This window comes from Gorilla gorilla, chromosome 9 (assembly GCF_029281585.2).
Source record: "Gorilla gorilla gorilla isolate KB3781 chromosome 9, NHGRI_mGorGor1-v2.1_pri, whole genome shotgun sequence".
NCBI classification, from domain to species: Eukaryota; Metazoa; Chordata; class Mammalia; order Primates; family Hominidae; genus Gorilla; species Gorilla gorilla.
The window spans coordinates 137205749-137221472 of NC_073233.2; the positions used below are offsets into that span (position 1 = coordinate 137205749).

Genomic DNA, 15724 nt, shown 5'->3' on the forward strand with positions numbered 1-15724 from the left:
TCTTTCTTTAAAAGTTCCTGTCATCTTGTTCTTTCGTTATTTGCCTCCTCACCAAAAAAAAAAAAAAAAAGGTGAATTCCTCCATTCTTCAAAATTAGTTACTAAATAGAAGACCAAAGCAGCCTTGTCTCAATGGATTTTTCACCCTCCAGCAAATCACAACCTTCTCTACTGCTACCAGCTGGATCCTGTGACTTCTCATTATTGCTGAAAACCCTGCTCCATTCCTAAAAGTGACTCTAGCACCTCTCTATCATCAACAAATGTTTATTAAGTAGGAATGCTAGAGATACAGCAGGAGCCTAGACAAAGTGTTCACCCCTTGAGTAGCTCAGAGAGAGGGGGGTTATAAATTAAACACATGGCCAGGCACAGTGGCTCATGCCTATAATCCCAGAGCTTTGGAAGGCCAATGCAATTGAGTCACTTGAGTCCAGGAGTTCGAGACCAGCCTGGGCAACACAGTGAAACGCCATCTCTATTTAAAAATACAAAAATTAGCCAGGCGTGGTGGTGCACACATGTAATTCCAGCTACCTGGGGGCTAAGGTGGGAAGACTGCTTGAGCCCAGTAAGTCGAGGCTTCAGTGAGCTGAGATCGCACCACTGCACTCAAGCCTGGGTGACAAAATGAGGCCCTCTCTCAAAAAATAAATTAATTAATTAATTAAACAAATAAGCAAATAATAAATGAGTATGAAGAAGACAAAATGGGATGATACAAAAGAAAGAGGTGGGGGTGCTACATATACAGGTAATCATGATGGTCTCTCTGGGAGAGGACGAAGGCAGCCATGTCGAGACTTAAAAGAAGTACATGGCCAGGCGCCATAACTCACGCCTATAATCCCAACACTTTGAGAGGCTGAGGCAGGTGGATCCTTTGAACCCAGGAGTTTGACACCAGCCTGGACAACATAGAGAGACTTCGTCTCTACAAAAATTACAAAAATTAGCCCGGCACAGTGGCACGCACCTATAGTCTTAGCTCCTTGGAAGGCTGACGTAGGAGGGATCACCTGAGCCCATGAGTTCGAGGTTACAACAAGCTATGATCACTCCATCCTGGGTGACAGAGTAAAACGCTGTCTCTAAAAAAAATTAAAAATAAGTCATTTTAAGTAAAAGGAACAGCAAGCACAAATCCCTAAGACAGAATGTGCTTTTATTCAAAGGGAAGAAACAATGTCATATACCACACACCCATAAGTATGGCCAAAATTTAAAACACTGACAATACCAAATGTGGACAAGGATGTGGGACAACAGGAACTCTCATTCACTATTGGTGAGGTTGTAAAATGGCACAGCCACTTGGGAAGACAGTGTTGCAGTTTCTTGCAAAACTAAACTTATTCTTAACATACGATCCCGCAATCGCATGCTTAGGTATTCACACAAGATGAAAACTTACTTATTAAAAAAAAAAAAAAAAAACACACACAGATGCTTGTAGCAACTTTATCCATAGCTGCCAAAACTTAGAAGCAACTAGGATGTCCTTCAGCAGGTGAATGAATAAATAAACTGTAGTATATCCAGACAATGGAATATTACTCAGCAATAAAAAAGAAATGAACAATCAAGCCACGAAAAGACAGGGAAGAAACTTAAATGTTTATCCTAAGTGAAAGAAGCTAGTCTGAAGAGGCTACATACTCTATGATTCTAACTATATGACATTTTGGAAAAGGCAAAAGTATGGAAACAGTAAAAAGGCTGGTGGTTGACAGGGGTTGGGGAGAGGGAGGGATGAACAGCCAAATCACAGATGATTTTCAGCAGAGTCAAACTACTCTATAAGATACTATGATGTGGATACATGTCATTATTAATTTGTCCAAATCCATAGAAGGTACAACACCAAGAGTCAGTCTTTTTTTTTTTCCCTCTCAGAACAAGTGGGAAAAATGAGTGAATCCTAAGGTAACCTATGGACTTTGGGTGATAATGATGTTTCAATGTAGGCTCATCAACTGTAACAAATATGCGACTCTGATGTGGGATGCTGATAATGGGGGAAGCTGCATATGTGTAAAGGCAAGGGGTATACAGGAAACCTCTGCACCTTTAGATCGGTTTTGCTGTGAACGTAAAAATAGTCTACTTAAAAAAAAAAAGGAACATCACTGAGACTGTAGCTCAGTGAACAAAGAAGAAAAGAAGAGAGAGCAGAAGATGAGAGCAGAGAAGCAGGGAGCCATATCACACATTACAAACATTTTGGACCACATAATTTTTTGCTGCTGGGAGTTGTCCTGTGCATTACTGGATGTTGGATGTTTAGCAGCCACTTTGGCCTCTACCCACTAGATGCCAGTGGCAACCTACCCCAATTTGTGACAACCAACAATGTCTCCAGAGATCACCTGAGGGGAAAATCTTCCCTGGTTAAGAACCACTGATATGGAGCCTCATAAGCGACCAAAATGAAGGGTTTATTTCCACGGTAAAATGCTAAGTTTTCGTTTTAGCATTAAGTGCATTGGAAAGCCAGTAAGCAGAATGATACGATCTGATTAACGTTTAACATTATTTTGGCTCCTGTGTATGGTAAGAATGAGGGGAAGGACAGGGACAGGAGTAGAAGCAGGGAAGTCTGCTGGCAGTTTGCCAGACGACAAAGCCTACTAGCCTAGCCTACGTTTTTGCCAGTGAAAAAAGTGAGATGTAGTCAGGTTCGGTTTATATTATAAAGGTGGAGGTGACCAGACTTAACATGAGATGAGGAGGAAAAAAAGAAATCAAGGAGGAGGAAGAATCCGGGGTTCTGGCCTGCACAAGTGGTGGATGACGATGCCACTTACTGAGATGGTAAAGACTTGGGGGAGGTAGAGGAAGAAGTCACCAACAGGAAGAGTAATTCATAGCCCTCCTTTGTTCATGCTGCCTTTGAGGTATCCATTAGACATCCAAGCAGAGGCATGGAGTTACAAGAGTCTAGAGCTCAAGGGGGAAAAAAGTCAGTACCAGAAATAAGAATTTGAGCCTCATCGGCATATAAATGGTATTTGAAACCAAAAATTGGATGAAATCACCTGAGGGACATTCCAAATTTTCAAGGAGTGGGAAAGTAGAGATAAACTGGCAAAAGCATATAGAAAATGAGAATGAACAACTAAGAGGTCAAAACTAGTAAGCTGGCCACTGTGAAATGCTGGTGAGAGAGGTCAAATAAGATACAAACATTGAACTGACCACTAGCTTTGGCAAGATCCAGGTCACTGCAGTCTTGATTAAAAACAATTTCACTGGAGTGCAATTAAAAAAAGAAATCAAGGATAAGGATGACTCCAGGGGTTCTGGCCTGCACAAGTGGTGGCTGATGATGCCACTTACTAAAATGGTAAAGACTTGGGAGAGGTAGAGGAAGAAGTCACTGGCAGGAAGAGTAATTCATATGATGAGCTCAAATGATCAGGCTGAAGAATCACTGGTGAAGAAGAAGGCACAGCAAATATAAACAACTCTTGAAATTTCTGCTGCAAAAGGAAACAAAAAAAAGGACAATAAATGTAAATGAAGGGGATCCCAAGGTAAAGGTGGTTTAAAAGGCGTGATTTATTCATTTAAGGCATCAGTAGCTCAAGAGATAAAACTTTATTCCTCTCACACCTAACCACCCAAAGATAAATGAGAAGTACAAGGCTAGGAGGCAGTTCTGCTCCACAAGATCATCTAAAAATCCATCTTATTCATCCATCCCCCGCTAAGGTATTGCCCTCACCTTTGCAGGTTGAATAATATGCCCCATCAGTGCATTAACATCCTACACTCTCATCTGCAAAAGGGGATAAAGAGAAAATAGAAAACGATTAGCTTCCTTTCTAAGGCTAAAACCCAGAAATCACACATACCACTTATGTCCACATCCATTTAGCCAGAATTTAGCCCACATCCAACTATAAAAGAGAAGCTAGGAAATGTAGTTTCTAGCTGGGCCAACATGTGCCCAGATAAACCCTGAGGATCCTATATACTAAAAGGAAGCCACAGAGAATGGCCTTGGGTAGACAACTAGCTATCACTGCTGCAAGTAACAAAAGGCATGGATGCTAACTGAAAGAGGATTCAGTAAAGAGAGAATGATATCTTAGGAAAGAAAACTGCTGGAATAGAAGACCTGTAGGCAAGAAGAAATGAGATCCAGGCACAAATGTACTGCCTCAGGAACAAGCTCACTGTGGTCTCTTGTCACTTCTCGCACGCTTTATTTTTCAGAAGAAGGGTTATCCCTTGATTGCATTTCTAGTAAATTAAAAGTAAACCTTTCCTTCCATCTACTAAATCAATTACGCAGAATGTGTGTAAAAATCTGGCTTTAATTGAGCAGTTCTTACCTGGGTTGTCTACCAACAGGTTGATTCAGAGCTGCTGCTTCTCCGTCAAAGACAGAAAGACCAAATTTCAGAGTTGGAGGGAGTCTACAAAGCCCATTTTACACGTTCAAGGTCACAAGGCTACAAAGTATCCTCTCCAATAGTACATCACAAGTCCTCAAACTGCCAGATCATTCCACTATCTCCTTGCTTACTTATAATATTCCTTTTCATAAAATAGTTTGTCTTCCCATGAAATGAACACCTCCTGAGGGCAAAGACTCAATGACACCTTCTTACCTATCTATCTTCCACTGCTTGAAGCATGGCAGGAGATACACAGATGTACTCAGTGGATACTTGTCAGTTCACAGATACAAAGAGATGTGGTTTCCCTTATCCTACTGTGTCAGGATTGCTATTCCTACTTAATCTGGAGGGCCACTGAATATAAAACAAGAAAGAAGGTCTGTCAGATTCTCCTTAGGTAGGTCAATGGAAACTGGACCTTTGGAGACAGAAATTACTTGTCCAAAGTCACAAGCTGTTTACAACAGAGCCAAGACAAACATCCAGGTCCTCTTGACTCCAGGTTCAAAACTCATTTTCCTATTAAAAGTTGCTTCACTTTTTTGGTCTGTGTTTGATATCCTGGGTAATTACTGAACTTCACATGATATATTCTGCACAGCTACTGAAAATGCTACTCATCTTAAGAGTCCTTCAACCACCTATATTTCTCCAATGAAAGGAGGAACAGGAATTACTGTTTCCATGCTACACACAGGGAATAAAAGCAGTGGAGTCAAATGGCTTGCCTCACATCACAAGGCTGAAATCCAAATAAGGATTTTACTATTTTTAGGGCAAACTGATAGAATTTTCTAGAAGATTCTCTCCTAGAGTATGATGCTTATCTTTTCAAACAGAGACAAATTGAACATAACATTTCCATAATGAATGGTTCACACATGCTTTTCCTCTCAATGCTTTCCATATCTACAGCCTCCAATATTATGTATATTATAATCCAGGATATAAAATAAAATAGTAAATAGATACATAGCCTGAAGAAAAAAAAAAAACTGTGTTTCTGAAAGCCAGAATTTTACTTCTATTCTGAACATTCAGATTCATGTTTTTCTCATGAGAAATTAAACCAAACACCCATTTCTCACTTCCTCTTACTTGTCCTAAAACAATCTCCTTTAAATACAAGACTAGCCCTCCCTTGTCCAGTAAAACTGAAAATATCTATTTTATAAAATCCTTACACTTTACTACCTTGGGGAATATTCCTGCTCAAGCTTCATCTCTCCAGATAGGAAACATCTGGTTTGGTTTGTTTTTTAACCTCAAGAGAAAACTCTGTCGCATCTCATCTTCTTTAGGTCTACTTTTTTTGAGGTGCTATAATCAGAACCCTGTAGCTTTCCAGGTGCTGTTCCCTGGTTTTGTGGAAGAGCCCTTCTGCCTCCATCTCACTGTTCCACCGAGGACAGTGTGGGAACATTAGTGCCCTCCCCTATCTCCTCTGGATCATGTCACTTCACTGAAGCATCAGCTAAGGCCAAGAAACTGTACAGTTTGTAGAACTGCAAGAGCCACAATGACCCCAATTCTATTTTGTTTAACTCAGAACAATGGCCTTTTTTATTTGCTCACTCTTAGTTTGAGATTAATGTTAATAAACCAGCATTTGAAGTTGAGAGGCACACCAAATTTCTCAACTGTAAGATAATTTAAATCAAATACTTCAAAAAGCAGCGTAATATAAAACTCTCTGGATAGTAAACTAGATCTATTTAGAAAAAAAAATTAGCTTTTATCATTTCAACTCTGAGAAGCGTGCCATAAAGATGTTAATGCAAATCATAAGGAAGACTTTAGAGTATATATACATATGGGGAAAATTATCCAACCCTGGCCTAATCAAAACCGACTTTTCTCATTCATCTTTCTAAAAAACAAAAAAAGCCAGTACCAGTACCAAAATAGAAGTGGTATTTAAATTAAATTTATAAACTTAAGAACATTATCGGGAAATTATCAAGAATCACAATCTATAAAAAACAGAAGTATCTTTCCACCCATTCTTAATGATCTGAAGTCAGCAAGTGATTAATAAAAATACACTACAGCATACAGGAAATCTCTCAAGTTATTCCGCTTATCAGCTGTTAACTAAACTAAGTTTCAGCAAAGGAGAAAATTCTATAGCAAACAGCATAACACTCAGGAAAATAACTCTATAATCTGGAGGTTATGGTAATATACAATATTTTAGGCATACTTTCAGGTTAGAGTTTCTAATCATCATCATCTATCACTTACTGAGTGCTTACTGTATGTCAGAGATTGTGTTAAGCCTTAATATGTACCACTTCATTTAATCCTCACTACAACCTTCCAAGGTAGATACTACTGATATTCCCTGGTCACAAAGGAAATCTCTGAGGTCCCATGACATTAATTAGTTTGTCCAGGATCAATGTTTATAAATATCATAGCTGGTATGTGAACTCAAGTCTATCTGGCTCCAAAACAAAAATTAGTACCTTTCCAGGATTCTTAACCTTATAATGGCTATGATAGGAAATAGCACATATGCTAATTAAAGTAAAAAAAAAAGTTAAGTCCTAAATCGGGGGTTGGAAAACTTTTCTTTTAAAGAACCAGATAATAAATACTTGAGGCTCTGCAGGCCGAGCTATGAAAGTACTCCACTCTGCTGCTGCACTGCCAAAGTAGCCACAGACCCAAGAACGAACGACTGTGTTCCTATAAAACTTTACTGAAGGACACTGACATCTGCGTTTTATATCATTCTCATGACACGAAATTTTATCCTTCTTTGGATTGTTTTCAACCATTTAAAAATATAAAAATCATTCTTAGCCATGGGCCAGATATGGCCTGCAGGCTAGAGTTTGCCCATCCCTTCCCTAAATAATGCAGACAAATATAAAATATTTTTTACTAAACAGTTCTTACAAATCATTAACTTGTAACCTCCTTTGGTATTGTGAACTGATACTTTAAAGAAGTTCAAAGTCTTGTCCAGCCTTGGCACAGGCCAGTAGTCCCAGCTACTCAGGAAGGCAACGCGGGAAGATCGCTTCAGCCCAGAATTTGGAGGCCAGCCTGTGCAACATAGCATGACCCTGACTCTATTAAATTTTAAAAAGCAGCAGCAGCAGTAGCTCACAGTCTCAATAAATCTGATCTGTCTCCAAATAATTGAAAATTCCAGAGAGTTCAAAATTGCAAGTACTACCGGTGGATTTTCTAAATAAGACAGAGCACCGAATTTTGGAACTAGAAGAAATCTAACACGTTCTCATTCCTTATCTGTTTTTGTTGTTGTTGTTGTTGTTTTGAGACAGGGTCTCACTCTGTTGACCAGGCTCGAAGGCAGTGGCACGATAGCTCACTGTAACCCCTAATTCCTGGGCTCAAGTGATCCTTCCATCTCAACCTCCCGAGTAGCCAGGACTACAGGTGTGTGCCACTACACTCAGCTAACGGTTTTTATTTGATTTTCTGTAAAGACTGGGCCTCTCTATGCTGCCCAGACTGGTCTCAAACTCCTGGCCTCAAGGGATCCTCCCACCTCTGCCTGCCAAAGCATTTGATTAGAGGTGTAAGCCACCCTGCCCAGCCTTTATATGCACGTTTTTTAAATTTCTGTTACAACATTTAAAAGAGTTTGCTAGGCCAATTTGCCAGGTAACATAGGTTAGTAACTAAGTTTATACGTAATGACAATACTTTACATATTTAAAAATAGTTCTGCAGAGCATTTTCATATCCTTTCTATCATCTGATCCTTCACAACTCTGTAAGAAAGACAATGCAAGCCTTCTTATCTCTATTTTATAAAATGCAAACAAGCTCAGAAATGTAAATAACTTGTCCAAGGAAGGTACGTTGTCACACAGCTACTATGGGGCAGAACTGCAACCACAACCTAACTTCAAGTCCTTGCTGCCTCTTGACTACTTCCATGGACATTGGACTTCACAATCATGAGTTAAATCCGAAAAATTCTCAAGAGTATTAGTCTTACTCTTTAAAAGTTCAACTATGTTAAGTTCCTTTTTGTTTCATTCTTCTGCTACCACAGCCTTATGAAGAAAACAGATGCCTAGTCCTTAACATTTATTACATGCGTCTACGATCAACATACAGTGTGCAGATAATATACTCAGGTCAGCTTGGGAAGGAAAACACTTGAATAAGTCAAGAGAGAACAAGCAACAATAAAAACATCGTTTATATAGCACCGAGAGAGAGAGAAAGTAGAGATGAATGTATTGCCATTAGTGTCGCAGGCCAACTTCAGAAAAGCTTTTGGTGACGGGAAAATGATACGGAGGTTGGGAAATGAACACAGAAGGAACATAACTACTGAAATTCAAACCAACATCAAAGGCTCTAAAGACAGTTGAGCCTGTCTTGCTGGTTCTTAGTCTCTCCCTAGAAAACAAAACAGTTACATAACTGGAGAAGGTTCTTCCAACTAACATTTCCTCTCTGTCCCACTTATGTTTTTCTCCCCCACTACTTCGCCCTGTCACCCACCTCAATGTGAACGATCATACAGTAAACTGGGCTTCCACCCTAGCTGTGTCCAGACAAGTCTCTGTCCAAAGTGCTGCTTTATACACGGACTGCTATAGGGACCACGGTACGAAGATAACTGGCTTAAACACAATTCCAACCTGACATTTCCATAGAGACACCTGCTCTATGAAGCATCACCATATATCCAATTCCAAGAATGAATCAGACTCCAGACATTCCTGAAAATGGAAATCACAACATCCTAATGCCTCATCTTCACAAACAGCCCCATTAAAAAGAAAACACAGCAATGAGTACTTGAAAAACTTTGAGGTCATGTTGTAGTAGTAATTAAAGCTTCTCTTTCCTTCACACTCAAGTCCAAGGAACAAATATCGATTCTCAGTTAGACTTCAATGTATCCAATAAGGAAGGATATATTGAGTCACAATCATAAATACTCAAAAATATTACAACAAATCCAGTCACTGATTCAAACTAGCAAACTGTGTAGACTCTTAAGAGCCACCGCACTCCAGCACCATTTGCTTTTTCTCCTTCCAATAGAAATACAAACATAGACAATGTTTACAAAAGCAACCAATGTATCAGAAAAGTTATTCCCATTCAGACTGACTTAAAAGGTCTAAATCTGTGCCAAATAAAACTCTGAAAGAATAGAAAATAAAAGAGATGCTGACAACAATGCTATGGCCCAGCTGCCAGCTAGCCATGTAGCATCACGCAGTGCCCCAAGCATTTTAAAGACAGATTGTAACTCTGCATTCAGATCAAAATTATAATTATCCAAATTCTATTTCCTAAAAGATGACTATTAAACTGCATCCCAAGCATTCTGCTTGGGTCTCCTCCTTCCTTCCATCTTCAAGTTTCACAAACAGAAGGTGAAGCTACAAAAGGTCCAAGGTAGACTAAAGCTAAGAAACCAAGTCTGATTTTCTCTCCCTACCGTTTCTTGTGTACTGCTTAAGAAAATCTTTAAACATAAATATTTAATAAAGTCAACAAAACGGGAAACCAAGGTACAGGGGTGGCGAGGAAGCGAGGGGGAAAAAAGGCACTAATTCACCACCGTCGTCCAACATGCAGCGGCAACTTCAGTCAATCGGAAAGACGAGGGGGGAACTCCACGGGAGCCTAAGGGAGCAGAGACCTCTGGCCCCGCGGGGCCCACGCACACCTGGGGGCGGGACCCGCGATGTCGCCCGCGGGCAGCGGAGGGAAACGCTCCCGCGGCTCCTCCGGGAGCGCCGGTGTCCCTGGAGCCCCCACTCGGCCGCTCCCGGGAGTCGCGGCTGCCGCCCGCCTTGGGCCCGGGGCGGAGAGCGCTGCGGCAGGCCAGAACGCCGTCCGAACGCCCGGCTCGCGGAGGCCGCGGGGAGCGCAGGGCGCGGGCGCGGGAGGCGGTGGGCCAGCAGCGCCGTCCGCCCCGGGAGGCCGGGGAGATGGGGCCGGGGGCGGGGGGACAACCGACAGCCTCCTCCGGGAGCATGCGATCCGGAACCCTCACTCTAAAAAGAATATTTTAAGAAGGAAAGAGAGGCCCCCCGCAGCCTTCCCCGCGGGGCCTGCCCACGTCACCGGCGCCCCCGGCCCTCCCGCGCGCCCGCCTTACCGAGCCCCGCGGCCCCGCCGCGCCGCCGCGGCGTCCCTGCGCCCCGCTGGCCGCTCCGTGTCTGCCCTCCGCGGGCCGGGCCCGACGCCCTCCGCCCGCCGCCGCCGCCGCCGAGCGCCGCCCGCGCCGCCGAGCCTAGCGCCTGGCCGCCGAGGGCAGCCGCGGGGGCTCAGCCGGGCGTCCCCCGCGCCAGCGCCTCATCCCGCCTCGCGCCCCGTCAGGCTCGGGGGCGGGGGCGCCGGGCTGCGGCCTCCAAGTCCCCACCTCCGGCACGCACCGCGCTCGCCCTCCCGCGGCGGAGTCGGCCCCCGGGGACGCGGGTCCTCGGGCTCCAGAGCCCCTCACCCTGACGCCTTCGGGCCGCCCCCGCAGCGCCCCCGCCCAGCTGGCCGGCGCGTGCCCCCGCCGGAGCCCGCCGCCCGCCCAGCCTCCGCCTCCTCCGCTCCGCCTCCTCCTGCACCCGCGACGCCCGCAGCGGGGAGAAGAGGCGCGCCGCCGCGGCCGCGGGCACGAGCACGCGCGAGGAGGGCGGACGGCGGGCGGAGCGCGCGCGCGGCCGAGGGGGCGGGGGCGCGCCGAAGCCTCGCCTGCTGTTGTCCCGGGAGCGCACGTGCGCTGCGGTGGGGCGGCGAGGGGCGTTCGGCGGGTGCCCCTAGGGGACTGGGGGACAGGGAACGCGAAGTGGGTAGAGACGCTGCCTGAGAGGTCCCGACGTAGGCTATTGCCTCGGCCCCTGCATTGTGCTGCGGTGCAAAAATAAAAAACCGGCCGCCGCCGCAGCAGCAGCAGTAGCACCGGGAAGAGGCATCCTCCGAGACTACGGCAGTGGCTCCTCTCTACTCCCAGCTGACCCCAGAACACTGTCACCGCGCCGCGGAGGAGAGGGGGCGTTGCCTCAAGTCAGGAAGATCCTCGCCTCTCCATCCCTTGCACATTTGGGTCTAGAATGGACGCGCCCCGGTTATTATTTGGAATCCGGGTGCCTAAAAGTTCCTTCAGTTGGCTTCTTCATTCAGAGTTATGGACCAGAAAATTGAAAGTGGCATGGCAGGGGAGAGAAACGACAAGAAAGGGTGAAAGAGTGGCCAACCTGAAGGTGCGTGGCTAGACTGAAAAGAGGTTTTGGAGACAAGGGAAGGAGCTCCCTGGGAACCCCCTGCCTGTGGATGGCACTGCCCTTGGTGCTTCCCCTGTTCCTTTTGTTCAGCCCCCAAAGGCGGTGCAGCACTTCCACCTGCAACGACCATCTGTGTCACAGAATACAGGAAAGATACCTTGACATTCTACCGCGTTCTATTTTCATTTTTTTCTTTCAAGCGTGTACCTTTCACTCCTGACTCAGTTTGGTATCTAAATAAATGTTGGGGGTGATTAACCTACAGAATTCACTCTTATTCTCAAGTCTACAGATGCCAAATACTGCATCATCTAATGTCACTGCAATAATTTGGGTCCACTCAGCATTTAGTCACTTCAGTGGGAGTCACTGAATATAAAACGTGGCCTTGACCGCGATTAGCAGAATGTCAAGGGCATACGTGAAGCAGGATTTCACCACGTCCTGGAGAGAAATTAGGGAGTGAACATGCACAATAATCCCACTCTTCCAGCTTCAGTGTATTCAAAGTTGCTTTAAAGAACAAGTACTAGGGAAGGGATGGGATGAGAAGATTTGCCTAGAAACACAAACTAGGATGGGAAAATTTGAAAGAAGCCAACTTGAAATAAATGCATGGCAGCCCTCTGCTGGAAATAGTCAGGTGCACCTGAGATTCATAAAGGTCTTCATGGATACTTCCTAAGCGCTACAGAAACAGCAGGGTAAAGAACAAAAACTAGAGACCTTCGACTTCAGCATAATAAGGCCATAGTTTAAAACTCTTATTTCACCAAACTGCAGCAATTCCCTGGGGTTCATCTTTGGGCCACAGAGAGCCATCTCTGCCAGAGAGGGACAGGTATGGATTAGGTAGCTTTTGTTGTTCTAGGGGTTTGTTGAGCATTAAACACAAACATCCTGTGATAGCAAGAGGAAGTCGTGTGGGACAGAAAACCAAGTCACTATGAGAAGCAAGTTTTGCCCAAGGCCCCAGTCTCTTGACTACTCAGTGACAATATGCATTCTTTTCAGAAATCCTTCACATCCCACAGTTTCACCACCGCACCCTGAAAGTCAGCCACGGCAGCTGAATGGATGTTAAATGGTTTATGGTTAAGTGGTGGAGGTACATAATATATAAAAGAGCTAGGATTATGCATACATTGGATGACACAGATATTTTACTTTAGAGCCTCTAAACATTTTGGTAACTTTCTCTCCTTATATGTAGTATATCTAGTTTATAGAAGAGAACAAAGGGATGCCATGTGTGTTTTCCATTAGAGGTGTTTGAGCAAGTTCAAGGGTGCTGGTGATGCTCATTAACCTCATTCTGAGCCAGCACTCCCTCTCCTTGGGCCACACTGTCCAAATGTCCTGTGTCCTAGTTATTATTGCCAAACCTGCATATGAACTGGAAGCTGTGATTGCTGGGTAACTCTGCAGCCATCTGCCCTTGGCATTTCAGATGTTTGTAATCAATTACCTCTGTCCTAATAACACCCTTAACGATTAAATACATAAATCACAAAAAATTGCAACATTCCTTATACAGGAAAAAGTCTGTCCAATGTTAAATAACTGAATGTGTAGCTTATGTATGGTTTGATTCAATATGTACAAGGTGAGGGGTAGGAGGGATGGGAAAAAACAAATTCCCCCTCTTGCTGAAGCTATTGGAGACCTCAGGCTGGCCTCCTTTCTCAGTCTTGGCACTGCTCTCTGCCAGGAGGTAGCATCTGGGTTCACTCCTGGCATCTCAGATCTGTTGCATTGCAGTCCCCTCTAGACGCTGAAGCAGCGTCACGGTGCAGACAAGTAGGGCCAGTGACGAGGGCAGCCACACAGAGGACTGCAATACGTACCTAACCTTGAGTTTGAAAGACGGCCTGGGAATTGAGCAAGGGAGAGAGAAGAAGCTTATTTGCATCCCCAAATTGAGAATGCTCAACAGCTGTATTGAGAAAAGTTGCTGAAAGTAGGCCAGGTTTCATAGAGAATTTTAACAGAGAATTTTCCCAAAGCGACAATTGACATTGTCTTGCTTATTTATTCTTTCCTGGCCAAAGCGCCAGCTGCATATTGTGTCCCTATTAAAAAGAGATGTCAAAAAAAGATGTGCTGTCTGTCTGTAGCATACTCCTTGCTAATATTGACGCTCGTGAAACAGCCCCTGTAAACATGGAATCCATGCCCACTACCATGGGCAACATTTTAAGGAACACCAGTACTACTGTTCACTGAGATGTTATTAATCCCTGATGCATTCATTGAAATGATAAACTTTCCATCTTCTCTCCTTTCCCTATCACATTTTCATCATGAACCTCTATCATAGTAATTCAGAACTTTGTGTTATTCTCCTATGAAATTTTTTTTTTCAGTCTTTAAACCTTAACACCAACTCCACCTATTGACATGTCCACTTTTGAATGGGGTCCTTGGCCTCCTCTGTGATTCTATCTGCTGCCTGCCCCAGGGCTCTGACCGTGGGCCCCTCCTGTTCTCTTTCTACACTGCCACCCTAGGCAGCATCCTCCAGCAAGGCTTTAAGTAGCCTCTACTTTTAACCCTGGCCCCTCCCCAGCACTCCACCCTCTTATATCCTGCTGCCTCCAGGCATCTCCATTTGGATATCTCCCACTTAATGTGTCTCAAACAGAACTTTTGATTTCCATATTGTAAACAAAACCCAAAACTGATTCCTCCAAGTCTGCCTCATCACAGGACAAAAAATATCTCTTCCTTTCAATCACCACGTTCATTTTAGCAGCAAACCCTTCCAGGTCTACCTTCAAATGATACGGAAGCCAATCTCATCCTTCTCTCTTAACCACGAACACCCATGTCTGCCCTCCCCATGATCTTTCTCCTGGGTGACTGGGACAGACGAACCATCACCCTGCTTCCACTTTTTCCCCTCCATGGTCTAGCCTCTACACAGCCACCAGAGAATTTATTGTAAAGCATTGGTAAGATAATGTCCTTGTTCTTGCCCAAAACACTCCAGGGCCCTGTGCTTCTAATCACACTGCAATAAAATCCAAAGTCCTTTCCCAGCCTTTCAAGTCCCTTCAGCCCTGACTCACCAGTTGAGTTTTTTTACCTTTTGCCATTCACTCTGCCTCAGCCACACCCAACTCCCTCCTGAGGTTTCTCAGACCTGCCAGGAAGACTCCACCTTCCTGGCTTTTAAATTAACCTTCCTACTACTATATAAAATAGTTCTGCCTTCTCTGTCCCCTTACTCTGCTTCTTTTTTTTTCTCATAGCACTTATCACTACATGATTATGTTGTGTAATCAATACTTATTATTGGACTCTGTTCCTAAAATGTAAGCACCATGAGGGCCTGGACTTTGTTTATTCACAAATGAGTATGTTTATGCCAAATGAATACATAAATGGTACTATCAGGGTGCAAAGTCTCTATACACACTTCTTACCTGCTGTTGTTTATTGCTATGGATCTATCTTTATACTTATTACAAGTGGAAACAATTGCAAAGTGTAACATTACGTAATTTAAATTTCCTGTACTTTCAGCTCTGACCTCTCCCCAGCCCTCCAGCCTCATATATTCCGCAATAAAATTATATCATTTGCAGTGCACTGCAAGTCAAATCAAGACAAACTATACTGAAAATCTAAGAAAATATCAAGATTCAGCAGAGAAAGGTACATATTACATGAGGAATTTAGTGCCCGTAAGACAAAATCACAGTCTAACCTTGCAATTAGGTTTTAATATGTGGAAGTTAAAGGCACAGAAAAAGCCAAATTATATGAATTGGCTTCTCAATCCAAACTGAAATAATCAGCATGGTGAGAAAGAACATAAATTTTAGGAGGACAAGTTTCCCTTTCATTTTTTATCTTATCTCACTATGTAATCTTGGACAAGGCAATTAACATCTGTTTTCCCATCTGTAAAATGGGTTTGCCCGCTGTCCTCTTTAGTTGGGTATCATAAAGATAGAATGACTTAATTATTATAAAAATGTTTTAGAAGAAAGGAATTTTGCAAGTGAACAGTGATTATTATTACTTTCCAAACTTCTTTGTGTAATATTTTGAAAATGAGGAAGAAATAATATATTTTTT

At 43.7% G+C, this 15724-nt stretch overlaps 1 protein-coding gene across 5 annotated transcripts in view; it reads right to left on the reverse strand.

The window, feature by feature from the left end:
- ARHGAP32 (Rho GTPase activating protein 32) overlaps nucleotides 1–10983 on the reverse strand; it is a 318023-nt gene extending 307040 nt beyond the window's left edge. For 3 of the 5 annotated variants that reach the window (XM_063693674.1, XM_031016043.3, XM_055356377.2), the window contains exon 1: nucleotides 10522–10687. The gene's annotated coding sequence lies outside the window, so the exon portion shown is untranslated. Of the gene's footprint in view, nucleotides 1–976; nucleotides 1413–10521; nucleotides 10688–10866 lie in introns of those variants that run through there. The other 2 variants (XM_055356379.2, XM_063693673.1) reach the window with 2 other exon arrangements.
- Nucleotides 10984–15724: the final 4741 nt, after the last annotated feature.